Source organism: Oncorhynchus mykiss, chromosome 29, assembly GCF_057628025.1.
Source record: "Oncorhynchus mykiss isolate SJ-2025 chromosome 29, ASM5762802v1, whole genome shotgun sequence".
NCBI lineage: Eukaryota > Metazoa > Chordata > Actinopteri > Salmoniformes > Salmonidae > Oncorhynchus > Oncorhynchus mykiss.
Window position 1 is genome coordinate 28,147,942 of NC_143050.1, and position 10,633 is coordinate 28,158,574.

A 10,633-nucleotide genomic window follows, 5' to 3' on the forward strand; every position below is an offset into this window, starting at 1 on the left:
CATTTGTGAACAGCAGTTTTCACTTCTTTCCACAGATTCTCGATTGGATTCAGGTCTGGACTTTGACTTGGCCATTCTAACACCTGGATATGTTTATTTTTGAACCATTCCATTGTAGATTTTGCTTTATGTTTTGGATTATTGTCTTGTTGGAAGACAAATCTCCGTCCCAGTCTCAGGTCTTTTGCAGACTCCATCAGGTTTTCTTCCAGAATGGTCCTGTATTTGGCTCCATCCATCTTCCCATCAATTTTAACCATCTTCCCTGTCCCTGCTGAAGAAAAGCAGGCCCAAACCATGATGCTGCCACCACCATGTTTGACAGTGGGGATGGTGTGTTCAGCTGTGTTGCTTTTACGCCAAACATAACGTTTTGCATTGTTGCCAAAAAGTTCAATTTTGGTTTCATCTGACCAGAGCACCTTCTTCCACATGTTTGGTGTGTCTCCCAGGTGGCTTGTGGCAAACTTTAAACGACACTTTTTATGGATATCTTTAAGAAATGGCTTTCTTCTTGCCATTCTTCCATAAAGGCCAGATTTGTGCAATATACGACTGATTGTTGTCCTATGGACAGAGTCTCCCACCTCAGCTGTAGATCTCTGCAGTTCATCCAGAGTGATCATGGGCCTCTTGGCTGCATCTCTGATCAGTCTTCTCCTTATATGAGCTGAAGGTTTAGAGGGACGGCCAGGTCTTGGTAGATTTGCAGTGGTCTGATACTCCTTCCATTTCAATATTATCGCTTGCACAGTGCTCCTTGGAATGTTTAAAGCTTGGGAAATCTTTTTGTATCCAAATCCGGCTTTAAACTTCTTCACAACAGTATCTCGGACCTGCCTGGTGTGTTCCTTGTTCTTCATGATGCTCTCTGCGCATTTAACGGACCTCTGAGACTATCACAGTGCAGGTGCATTTATACGGAGACTTGATTACACACAGGTGGATTGTATTTATCATCATTAGTCATTTAGGTCAACATTGGATCATTCAGAGATCCTCACTGAACTTCTGGAGAGAGTTTGCTGCACTGAAAGTAAAGGGGCTGAATAATTTTGCACGCCCAATTTTTCAGTTATTGATTTGTTAAAAAAGTTTGAAATATCCAATAAATGTCATTCCACTTCATGATTGTGTCCCACTTGTTGTTGATTCTTCACAAAAAAATACAGTTTTATATCTTTATGTTTGAAGCCTGAAATGTGGCAAAAGGTCGCAAAGTTCAAGGGGGCCGAATACTTTCGCAAGGCACTGTATACTTTTGCGGAGATGGGAAACTTCCATACTATGTCAATGGGCCGCGCGGGGCATTTTGGGTGATTCTGGGACAAGGAGCACACTGGTATTTCACCCAATAAATATGGGAGTTTATCAAAATTGTATTTGTTTTTTAGAATTCTTTGTGGATCTGTGTAATCTGAGGGAAATATGTGCCTCTAATATGGTCAACAATTTGGCAGGAGGTTAGGAAGTGCAGCACAGTTTCTACCTCATTTTGTGGGCCTGTCTTCTCTTGAGAGCCATGTCTGCCTATGGCGACCTTTCTCAATAGCAAGGCTATGCTCCTTAATTTTGGGTCAGTCACTGACTGTGGTCAGGTATTCTGCCACTGTGTGCTCTCTGTTTAGGGCCAAATAGCATTCTAGTTTGCACAGTTTTTTGTTAATTCTTTCCAGTGTGTCAAGTAATTATATTTTTGTTTTCTCATGATTTGGTTGTCTAATTGTTAATTGTGTTGCTGTCCTAGGGCTCTGTGTGGTCTGTTTGTGAACAGAGCCCAGGACCAGCTTGCTTAGGGGACTCTTCTCCAGGTTCATCTCTCTGTAGGTGATGGCTTTGTTATGGAAGGTTTGGAAATCGCTTCCTTTTAGGTGGTTGTAAATTTAACTGCTCATTTCTGGATTTTGATAATTAGCCGGTATCTGCCTAATTCTGCTCTGCGTGCATTATTAGTTTTTTTACGTTGTACACAATATATTTTTGCAGAATTCTGCATGCTGAGTCTCAATTTGGTGTTTGTCCCATTTTGTGAATTCTTTGTTGGTGAACGTACCCCAGACCTCACAACCATAAAGGGCAATGGGTTCTATAACCGAGTGAAGTATTTTAAGCCAGATCCTAATTGGTATGTTGAATTTTATGTTCCGTTTGATGGCATAGAAGGCCCTTCTTGCCTTGTCTCTCAGATCGTTCAAATCTTTGTGGAAGTTACTTGTGGCGCTGATGTTTAGGCTGAGGTATGTATCGTTTTTTGTGTGCTCTAGGGCAACGGTATCTAGATGGAATTTGTATTTGTGGTCCTCTATGGCAATGCATCCTGGATGAAAGAGGCAGACAAATAAGACAAATGTGCTAGACCCTCCATTAAATTACAAATTTCTCAAGGAATGAATATCACACAAAAAATGCTCAATGGCTCATTCGAGAGAAGACATCCGCCTGAGTTATGACATCGGCCAGTACTGAAAACTGACATGTGTGATAGACGTTTTCACGATTTAAAAGTCATTACTATTAACATCCAGTGCTAGTGAGAGACTTTATCACTGTGCTGCATCATACCGGCTGAATTTCTGCCTGCTTGAATGCCAATAGCTCAGATACACATGAAAATATGAAATTACAGATACAATATCCATTTTAATTAATATATTCAGTTTATATAACATTTACCAGTGAGCTGCCACTCAAAAGAAAAACAAAACACACAGAGAGTTTAAGTAATAATACATTCAGTATAAACAGAAAAATTAAAAAATGAAGTGGGCCTCCACCCCCAACCTTCCATTCCATTCTCCCAACCCCACCCAGCCAACATGTCTCCATCCACCCCCACTAGCAACTAGGGTTCAATTATGTGTTTCTTTCTACAATGTTATATTTACATATTTTTCATTCTGACACCAGCATTCAAATCAGTTGGTATACAGACACAAGCAAAAGCATAATCCACTCAGACATAGTATAGTATGTGTTAATAACTTTTTATTAAATAGCTTTGATACAACAGCAATAACATATGCAAAGACATTGGCATACAAAGACATTAGCCTGCATATCAAAATAACAGAGTATGGTCAACATTTTATTGCATTTATTTGCTTGACAGGTCTATTTCCTCAAATGCATTTCCATCCCCGCATATGACATACAGTATGAAGTTAGTAAATTATATATATTTTTAATGCAAATGTTGTTTCACCTTAAATCTGAGAGATGTTCTACTGGCAGTCTACCTACATTTTGTGTCTTCATCAGTACCTTACATTCAGTCCGTTTTAGACCAAAACATATTCACACCCTAATAACCAGTATGTGTGTTGAGGAATCATCCTGAGTTGGCTGTATTTCCAGTACAGCAGGAGCCAGGTTTCTGTGGTAATATATTGTCTTTGAACAGGTAAAACACAGTCTGGATGCTGCTGCTGATGTTCCTGAAGCAAAAGACAATGTGGTGGATGTAGCAGCAGAATACATGCAGGGAGAAGTAGTGCTGGAATGGGAACAGAGCCACGGGAGGGAAGTAGTTCAAAACAATTATTGCCAAGGTGAGAAGGACCATCTTAAAGGCTCTGACGGGGTGCATCTCGTGGCGGCCCAGCCCAAACTGCCTCAGGGCCCGCAGGATGGCGACGTTACAGAATAACATGAAGGCAAATGCCACCAGGATCTTGAATGTGAAGACCTTCTCAAAGTTCATGATGTTGCCCACGCACTTGGCGGTAGCATAGGCCAGCATGAAGAGCCCAGTGGCGGCGCTCCTTGAGCTCTGTGAAGGTGATCGGGTGGAGCACGGCCATGTAGCGATCCAGACAGACGCAGGAGAAGAAGTCCTTGACGCCGTAGAAGTAGCGCAGCATGTATCAGGTGCTGCTGGTGGTCCGGTAGAGGACGTTGGCAACCTCCAGAGTGGGGGTGAGGCGGAAGAAGGTGTCCAGGATGGCAAGGTGCATTACGAAGATGTCTGAGGTGGTAGAGTCGCTCTTGTTCTTGTGCAGGGCCACAGCACCATCCTGGATCCCCAGGAACATGTTGATGAACTGCAGCGCCAGGTAGAAGAGGAGAACGGCTGGCATGTCTTCAGACTGCCCATACACACCCCTATGCTGCAGTTTAATGGTTTGTGGGAGATTTAAGAGCAAGGATGAATTGATGTAGAACAAGGATGAGTTGAAGCACTCCATGATGACTGGACTAGTAGGAGACTCAGTGGACACCAAACAGGTCAAGGAGGACTCTATAGACAAACAAAGAATAAAACTGTCAGATTTGGCACAACATCTCTAACAGCTAGTTGGACACTTTGACATATCATGACATTGATCATGATTTGTAATAAAACAACATATCCCGTTAGCATCTTCCTTTTCCTCTAGTCACTGAACTTCAACATGACTTAACATCTGCCTTAAGAAATAAATCTGCTTACTTGATTCCAGAATAGAGTTGTCTGATATTGAATAATTCCTCTTGCCACGTGTTTTTAATACACTGTTTAAACGTAAACTGGGAGTGCATTCCGTTTTAGTTCATGTGCACATAATAAGGACTAAAACTTGCCATGACACCTGTTTGCAGATGCCTGTAATGTAGAGTATATGCAAAGTAAACATGCAGTATGTATTCTCTTTGTTTCCTAGGATATATGCTGACATGATAAAGGTAAACTGTGCAGGCAAGATTGAATCTAAAACAAGTGTAACTTATCTTGGTGTGTCCCTAGATCAATCCCTTTCTGGAGACTTAAAATCTAAAATGGCAACAAAAATGTTTTTAATTTTTTTATAGCGTAACACTAGATATTTTTACATCAAAGTTAAGAAACTGCTTGTCTCAACCTTGATTCAGTGTCATTTTGATAATGCCTGCTCTGCTTGGTATAGTGGGCTATCAAAAAAGCTGAAAAAGAGAATGCAGGTAATGCATAATAATGTTATCAGGTATATGCTGAACCACTAGGACCCACATAGTGGTACAGGAGTTCTAGGAGGTGGGCTTGTTGCCTTTGGAGTCCAGAGTGGACCAATTTAATCATATATCTTAAATGATCGTGCCCCAGGTTATATGGAAAACTACAATGATATGGTCTATAATCATCACAATACCAGAGCTAGTGTTATGTCTCGTTAAATCCCAAGAGTAAACAGTACTGCGAGGAGCATGGTTTTCTATACAGGCATTTGTCTATGGAATAATGTAGGTGCACATATTCTTGAGGTGACAGACAGTGACACATTCAATGCTGCCTTGCACACTCTTGCCTTCATCTAGCTGATCTAGTGTGTAAATATTAGTACAGTTGCAATTGAGAGTTTCTATTGGACAAATTTAGGTATGTTTATCCCGGTTTTGTTCCTTTTGCTTCCGTTTAAGAAACATGTTTCAACAGAATACACCCCTGATCATGCGTAAACACAGTTCACTAATAGCAGCCACGTTGTATTCCTTTTCGCATCTATCCGCTCTCCTCCTCTCACCTTTCCCCTTCACTTGTGGACTTCAATGCACAACACATCAGCTGTATGTGACCAGGCAAAAAACTTTCCAAGCTAAAGCATATCATAACCGCTACACACAGCCTACATCTTTGTCACCATATTAGCTAAAGTAATGTCCTAGTCAACATAGCTAATATAACTAACACGTTAGTCAAACCACTACAATCATGCAGTAATGTTAGTGTACAGTCAGAAAGCAGTTTAGCACTTACACCGGTGGGCCCTGGTGGCGATAAATTAGTAAAACCAAAACCTTACCTTGAATTGGAAGAATTCCAGTGTTGTGTTGGATAGTCATAGCCAGATAGCTAACATAGCATCCCTCTGTTTGAGCAAGGTGTTTGAGTAGGCTAAACTAGCTATCTGCATTTGCTAGTTAAGTAAGTGAAACTAAAAATGAAAAAATGAATTTGTTAACTGTTGAACTATTTCATTTCTTCCAAAATGAAGGAGAAGCAAGAGTTCCTCTTTTTTTGTCTTTCTCTCTCTTTGAGTCAGCTACTCACCATATTTTATGCACTGCAGTGCTAGCTAGCTGCAGCTTATGCTTTCAGTACTAGATTAATTCTCTGATCCTTTGACTGGGTGGACAACATGTCACCCAGTTGGAGGACGTCCTCCAGGAGTTGTCATAGTTACTGTTTAAGTTTATGGAAGGGGGTGAGAACCATGAGCCTCCTAGGTTTTGTATTAAAGTCAGTGTACCCAGAGGAGGATGGAATGCTGTTGAGGCTACTGTAGACCTTCATTGCAAAACAGTTTATTTTAAACACATTATTTGGTGACGTGACTATATTTAGTATAGTTTTATCTAAAGAGGACAACTTTTGTATGTTCTTTTTTTTAAAGAAATTCACTGTGGAGGATGGCCCTCCCCTTCCTCCTCCGAGGAGCCTCCACTGAGCTCAACCTCATGGCAAATTGTATAAAATAGCACAAAAAAATCTATATTCTCTGTGTGTAGAATAGCATGAGATTAGCTATAAAACTGCACATTTTCCTCTCTGCCCCATAGCAATATTTGTGGAATTGCAGGAAATTACTCTACATGACCAAATGTATGTGGACACCTGCTCATCGAACGTCTTATTCCAAGATCATGGGCATTAATATGGAGTTGGTCCCCCTTTTGCTGCTATAACAGCCTCCACTCTTCTGGGAGGCTTTCCACTAGATGTTAGAACATTGCTGTGGGGACTTGCTTCCATTCAGCCACAAGAGCATTAGTGAGGTCGGGCACTGATGTTGGGCATTCCAGTTCATCCCAAAGGTGTTCAATGGGGTTGAGATCAGGGCTCTGTGCAGGTCACACACTGATCTCGACAAACAATTTCTGTATTGCTTCGCTTTGTGCACGGGGCATTGTCATGCTGAAACAGGAAAGGGCCTTCCCCAAACTATTGCCACAAAGTTGGAAGCACAGAATTGTCTCGAATGTCATTGTATGATGTAGGGTTAAGAGTTCCCTTCACTGGAATTAAGGGGCCTAGCTTGAACCATGAAAAACAGCCCCGGACCATTATTCTTCCTCCACAAAACTTTACAGTTGGCACTATGCATTGGGGCAGGTAGAGTTCTCCTGGCACCCGGCAAACCCAGATTTGTCTGTCAGACTGCCAGATGGTGAAGTGTGATTCATCACTCCAAAGAACACGGTTCCACTGCTCCAGAGTCCAATGGCGGCGAGCTTTACACCACTCCAGTCGACGCTTGGCATTGCGCATGGGGATCTTAAGCTTGCGTGTGGCTGCTCGGCCGTGGAAACCCATTTCATGAAGTTCCTGAAAAACAGTAATTGTGCTGACGTTTCTTCCAGGGGCAGTTTGGAACTAGGTAGTGAGTGTTGCAACAATGAAAGATGATTTTTACGCGCTACGCGCTTCTGCACTACGCTTCTCTGAGCTTGTGTGGCCTACCACTTTGTAGCTGAGCTGTTGTGTTGTGGAAATTCTTACACACATGTCGTGGAAATTACCACCAGGGGCACTCAAAGTCAATCTTATATTAATCATCTTTTATTATTTGCGCGCTGGAGAGGTTCCAACCAACTCAATGCACCATAGTACACATGTCAATCAGGAGCTCTGCTGGGGCAGTCCCAGCAGTTGTCTGTGTACAGCCGTATAAGACAAGTTATATTTGCATGATTTAGCATAATGAATTCATCATTACCGTTTTTGTTTAATTCATGTGACCGACCAATACTGGTTCATAACATTTGACAGACCATTAGCTCACGAGGCTTCTTCACTCCAAGCTGAGACCTTGAAACTGAGATATCTTTCGGTTCTCAAAACAAAGGTCAAGGCGTACTGCCACATTGCAGCTACTGATAGTGAGGATTCCTTCAGTCAGTCACTTACATGAGCACAGAAAACGGTTATTAGAAAAGCACATGAATAGAACACAACTTCACTTCACAATAACAGCACTTACATTTGACCGGGGCAGCTCTAGCAGGGCAGAAATTTGACAAACTGACTTGTTGGAAAGGTGGCATCCTTTGATGGGGCGGCAGGGTAGCCTAGTGGTTAGAGCGTTAGAGCAGCAACTGGAAGGTTGCAAGTTCAAATCCCTGAGCTGACAAGGTACAAATCTGTCGTTCTGCCACTGTTCCTAGGCCGTCATTGAAAATAAGAATTTGTTCTTAACTGACTTGCCTAGTTAAATAAAGGTAAAAAATAAAATAAATTCTATGGAGATTGCATGTCTGTGTGCTCAATTTTATACACCTGTCAGCAACGGGTGTGGCTGAAATAGCAGAATTCACTCATTTGAAGGGGTGTCCACATACTTCTGTATATATAGTGTAGCTTTATATATATACTGTATTTTCTCTCAGCCTCATGGCAAAATGTGTTGAATGAGATTAGCTATAAAACTACAAATGTTTTATCTTTATTTTTTTACTGAGGTATGCCACTGTTGTCGAGACACAGCCTACGTGGTGTCTTTGGTCTGTTCTCTGTACAGATGGCAAGAAGATCCCTAATACTCTGAATGTCAGAACCTGATCTCATAAAGAGGTTGTTTGACCTCTCACATCACAGAGCTCAGAGTGTTCTTTCTTCATTTTCATTCCATTATGAAGGAACAGAAAGGAAGATGAATAAAGACATCGACACAAGTGAAGGAAACCTTTTTCAATTACAAATTGGAATTAGATTACACTTCACTGTGACATCAGATATGGCTTGTTGTCTTTAGAATATATGACTACGCTTCTCATACAGTGAAAGTCAATCAACACAGCTAGATCCAGTCCAGAGGGAGTCACCTTATTTGTTCACTAATTTGTATGTCTGATTTGTTTGAGCAAACATGGTTATTGAAATCTATCCACACACACATCTGTATAACTTTGAGTGTTTTATCTTGGTTATAATGGTTACAATTCCCCACAGAATCTGTCGAAACAACCCAGGTTCTTTCATTGTGTGACTGAATCCAAGGTTGTGTTTACATTAGTGCTATGCTCACACAGGACATATTTTGCTCATATAAGGCAAGATTCCCAGATGCTTGCCACATTCAGCCCTGGGCTCTGAGCACCACCTCCAGCCACAAGACAAGGGTTCTGTTTTTACAACTGCAGACATAAGATCAAACCAAAGTTCATTTAAATGTCTCAATTCAAATGTCATGTACATTTGAATTATACCATTCTGATTTAGGTACGTGTCATTTCCTTGTCATTTCACTTATGCGTTTCAGGAAACTTTCATTAGATTACCAATTTGGCTGAAAACGCCAGCAATGAAACTGATAGGTTAAAAGGAGATGCCATTCAGTTGACTTACTGTAAATCCCCTTCTCTTGGATACCTCAGAGAGAAGTGACTACCTGAAGTCACAGTGACACATAATTGAAGAGCACATTATGCCAGACATTGTTTGCATGCTTCTCCTATCCCACAGACGGTATCTTGTGTGAGTCACATCCCCACCATGCAGAAGTCAGTCATGCAGATGACATGATGCCATTCTGTTTAGTTAGTCTCTGAGAGAGAGAGATGAAGTGCAGAGGGAAACTTCCCTTGGGGTCTCTGACTCAACATGCTTAGCTGTTGTTGCTTTGGGTGCTCATTTAATTAGTGGGAATTAATGCTTCAAAGGGGAATCAGTGGAGTCTAAAAAGAATTGCAATTAATTAGGAATGTTTCTTTTTGTCGTTTGTATTGCTGTTGTTTTTATTGTTTCTGAAGCTGGTGAAATGTAATGTAATGAAAAAAGTGAATGACATAAGCTGATTCATTTGTTTATGGATGTTAGATATATATAATCAAATTCATTCGGATCCCCATTAGCTTTTATTAGTATCCCCATTAGGTTTTGCCAAAGCAGCAGCTATTCTTCCTGGGGTCCACACAAAAACATAAAACACGACAAGTAACAAAACACTGATGGACAGGAACAGTCACACAATTTTAAAATACAATGATATACAAGCAATACAACTAAAGAATAATGTGTGATAGTGTGTCTGGGTGTGCGTGTGTTTGTCATTTCACAGTCTTGTGCCATGAGATGTTGCTTTATACACTTTCAAAGGTAATTTTGCTTTTGCTTGAGTAATAGAAGATGGAAGGGAGTTCAATGTGATCATGGCTCTGTTTAATACTGTGCGTTGCCGTGAATTTGTTTTGGATTTGGGGACTGTGAAGAGACCCCTGGTGACATGTCTTGTGGGGTATGTATGAGCGTCTGAGCTGAATGTTATTTGGAATTTTCATCACAGTAATATTTCTCATAAAAACTAGAAGAGAAGCAGTTAATCTCTCGTCAACTCTCAACCAGGAAGGACTGGCATGCAGGTCGTTGATGATAGTTCTGCATGTGCAGTGAAGGACAAGCTGTGACTTTGCTAGGTCTTTCTTTGCTTCACATATTCCGGATAGTGATCAAGATGGGACAAGACCAGAGCCTGAACAACTAGTACAGTTGATTTTTGTGTAAAAACAAACACAGAGAATATTTTTTTATAACAGCCAGACCCCTCCCCATCTTCACAACAACTCTGTCAATATGACTTGACCATGATAATTGACCATCCAATGTTATACCTAGGAGTTTAGCTTCCTCAACTTGCTTAATGGTCACATCCTAATGTCTCTTGAATAAACCCCACAGTCTCAC

General features: G+C 41.1%; 1 pseudogene; it reads right to left on the reverse strand.

The window, feature by feature from the left end:
• Window positions 1–3,256: 3,256 nt before the first annotated feature.
• Window positions 3,257–4,268, reverse strand: LOC149970405 (C-X-C chemokine receptor type 2-like; annotated as a pseudogene).
• Between the last annotated feature and the right edge of the window lie 6,365 nt (window positions 4,269–10,633).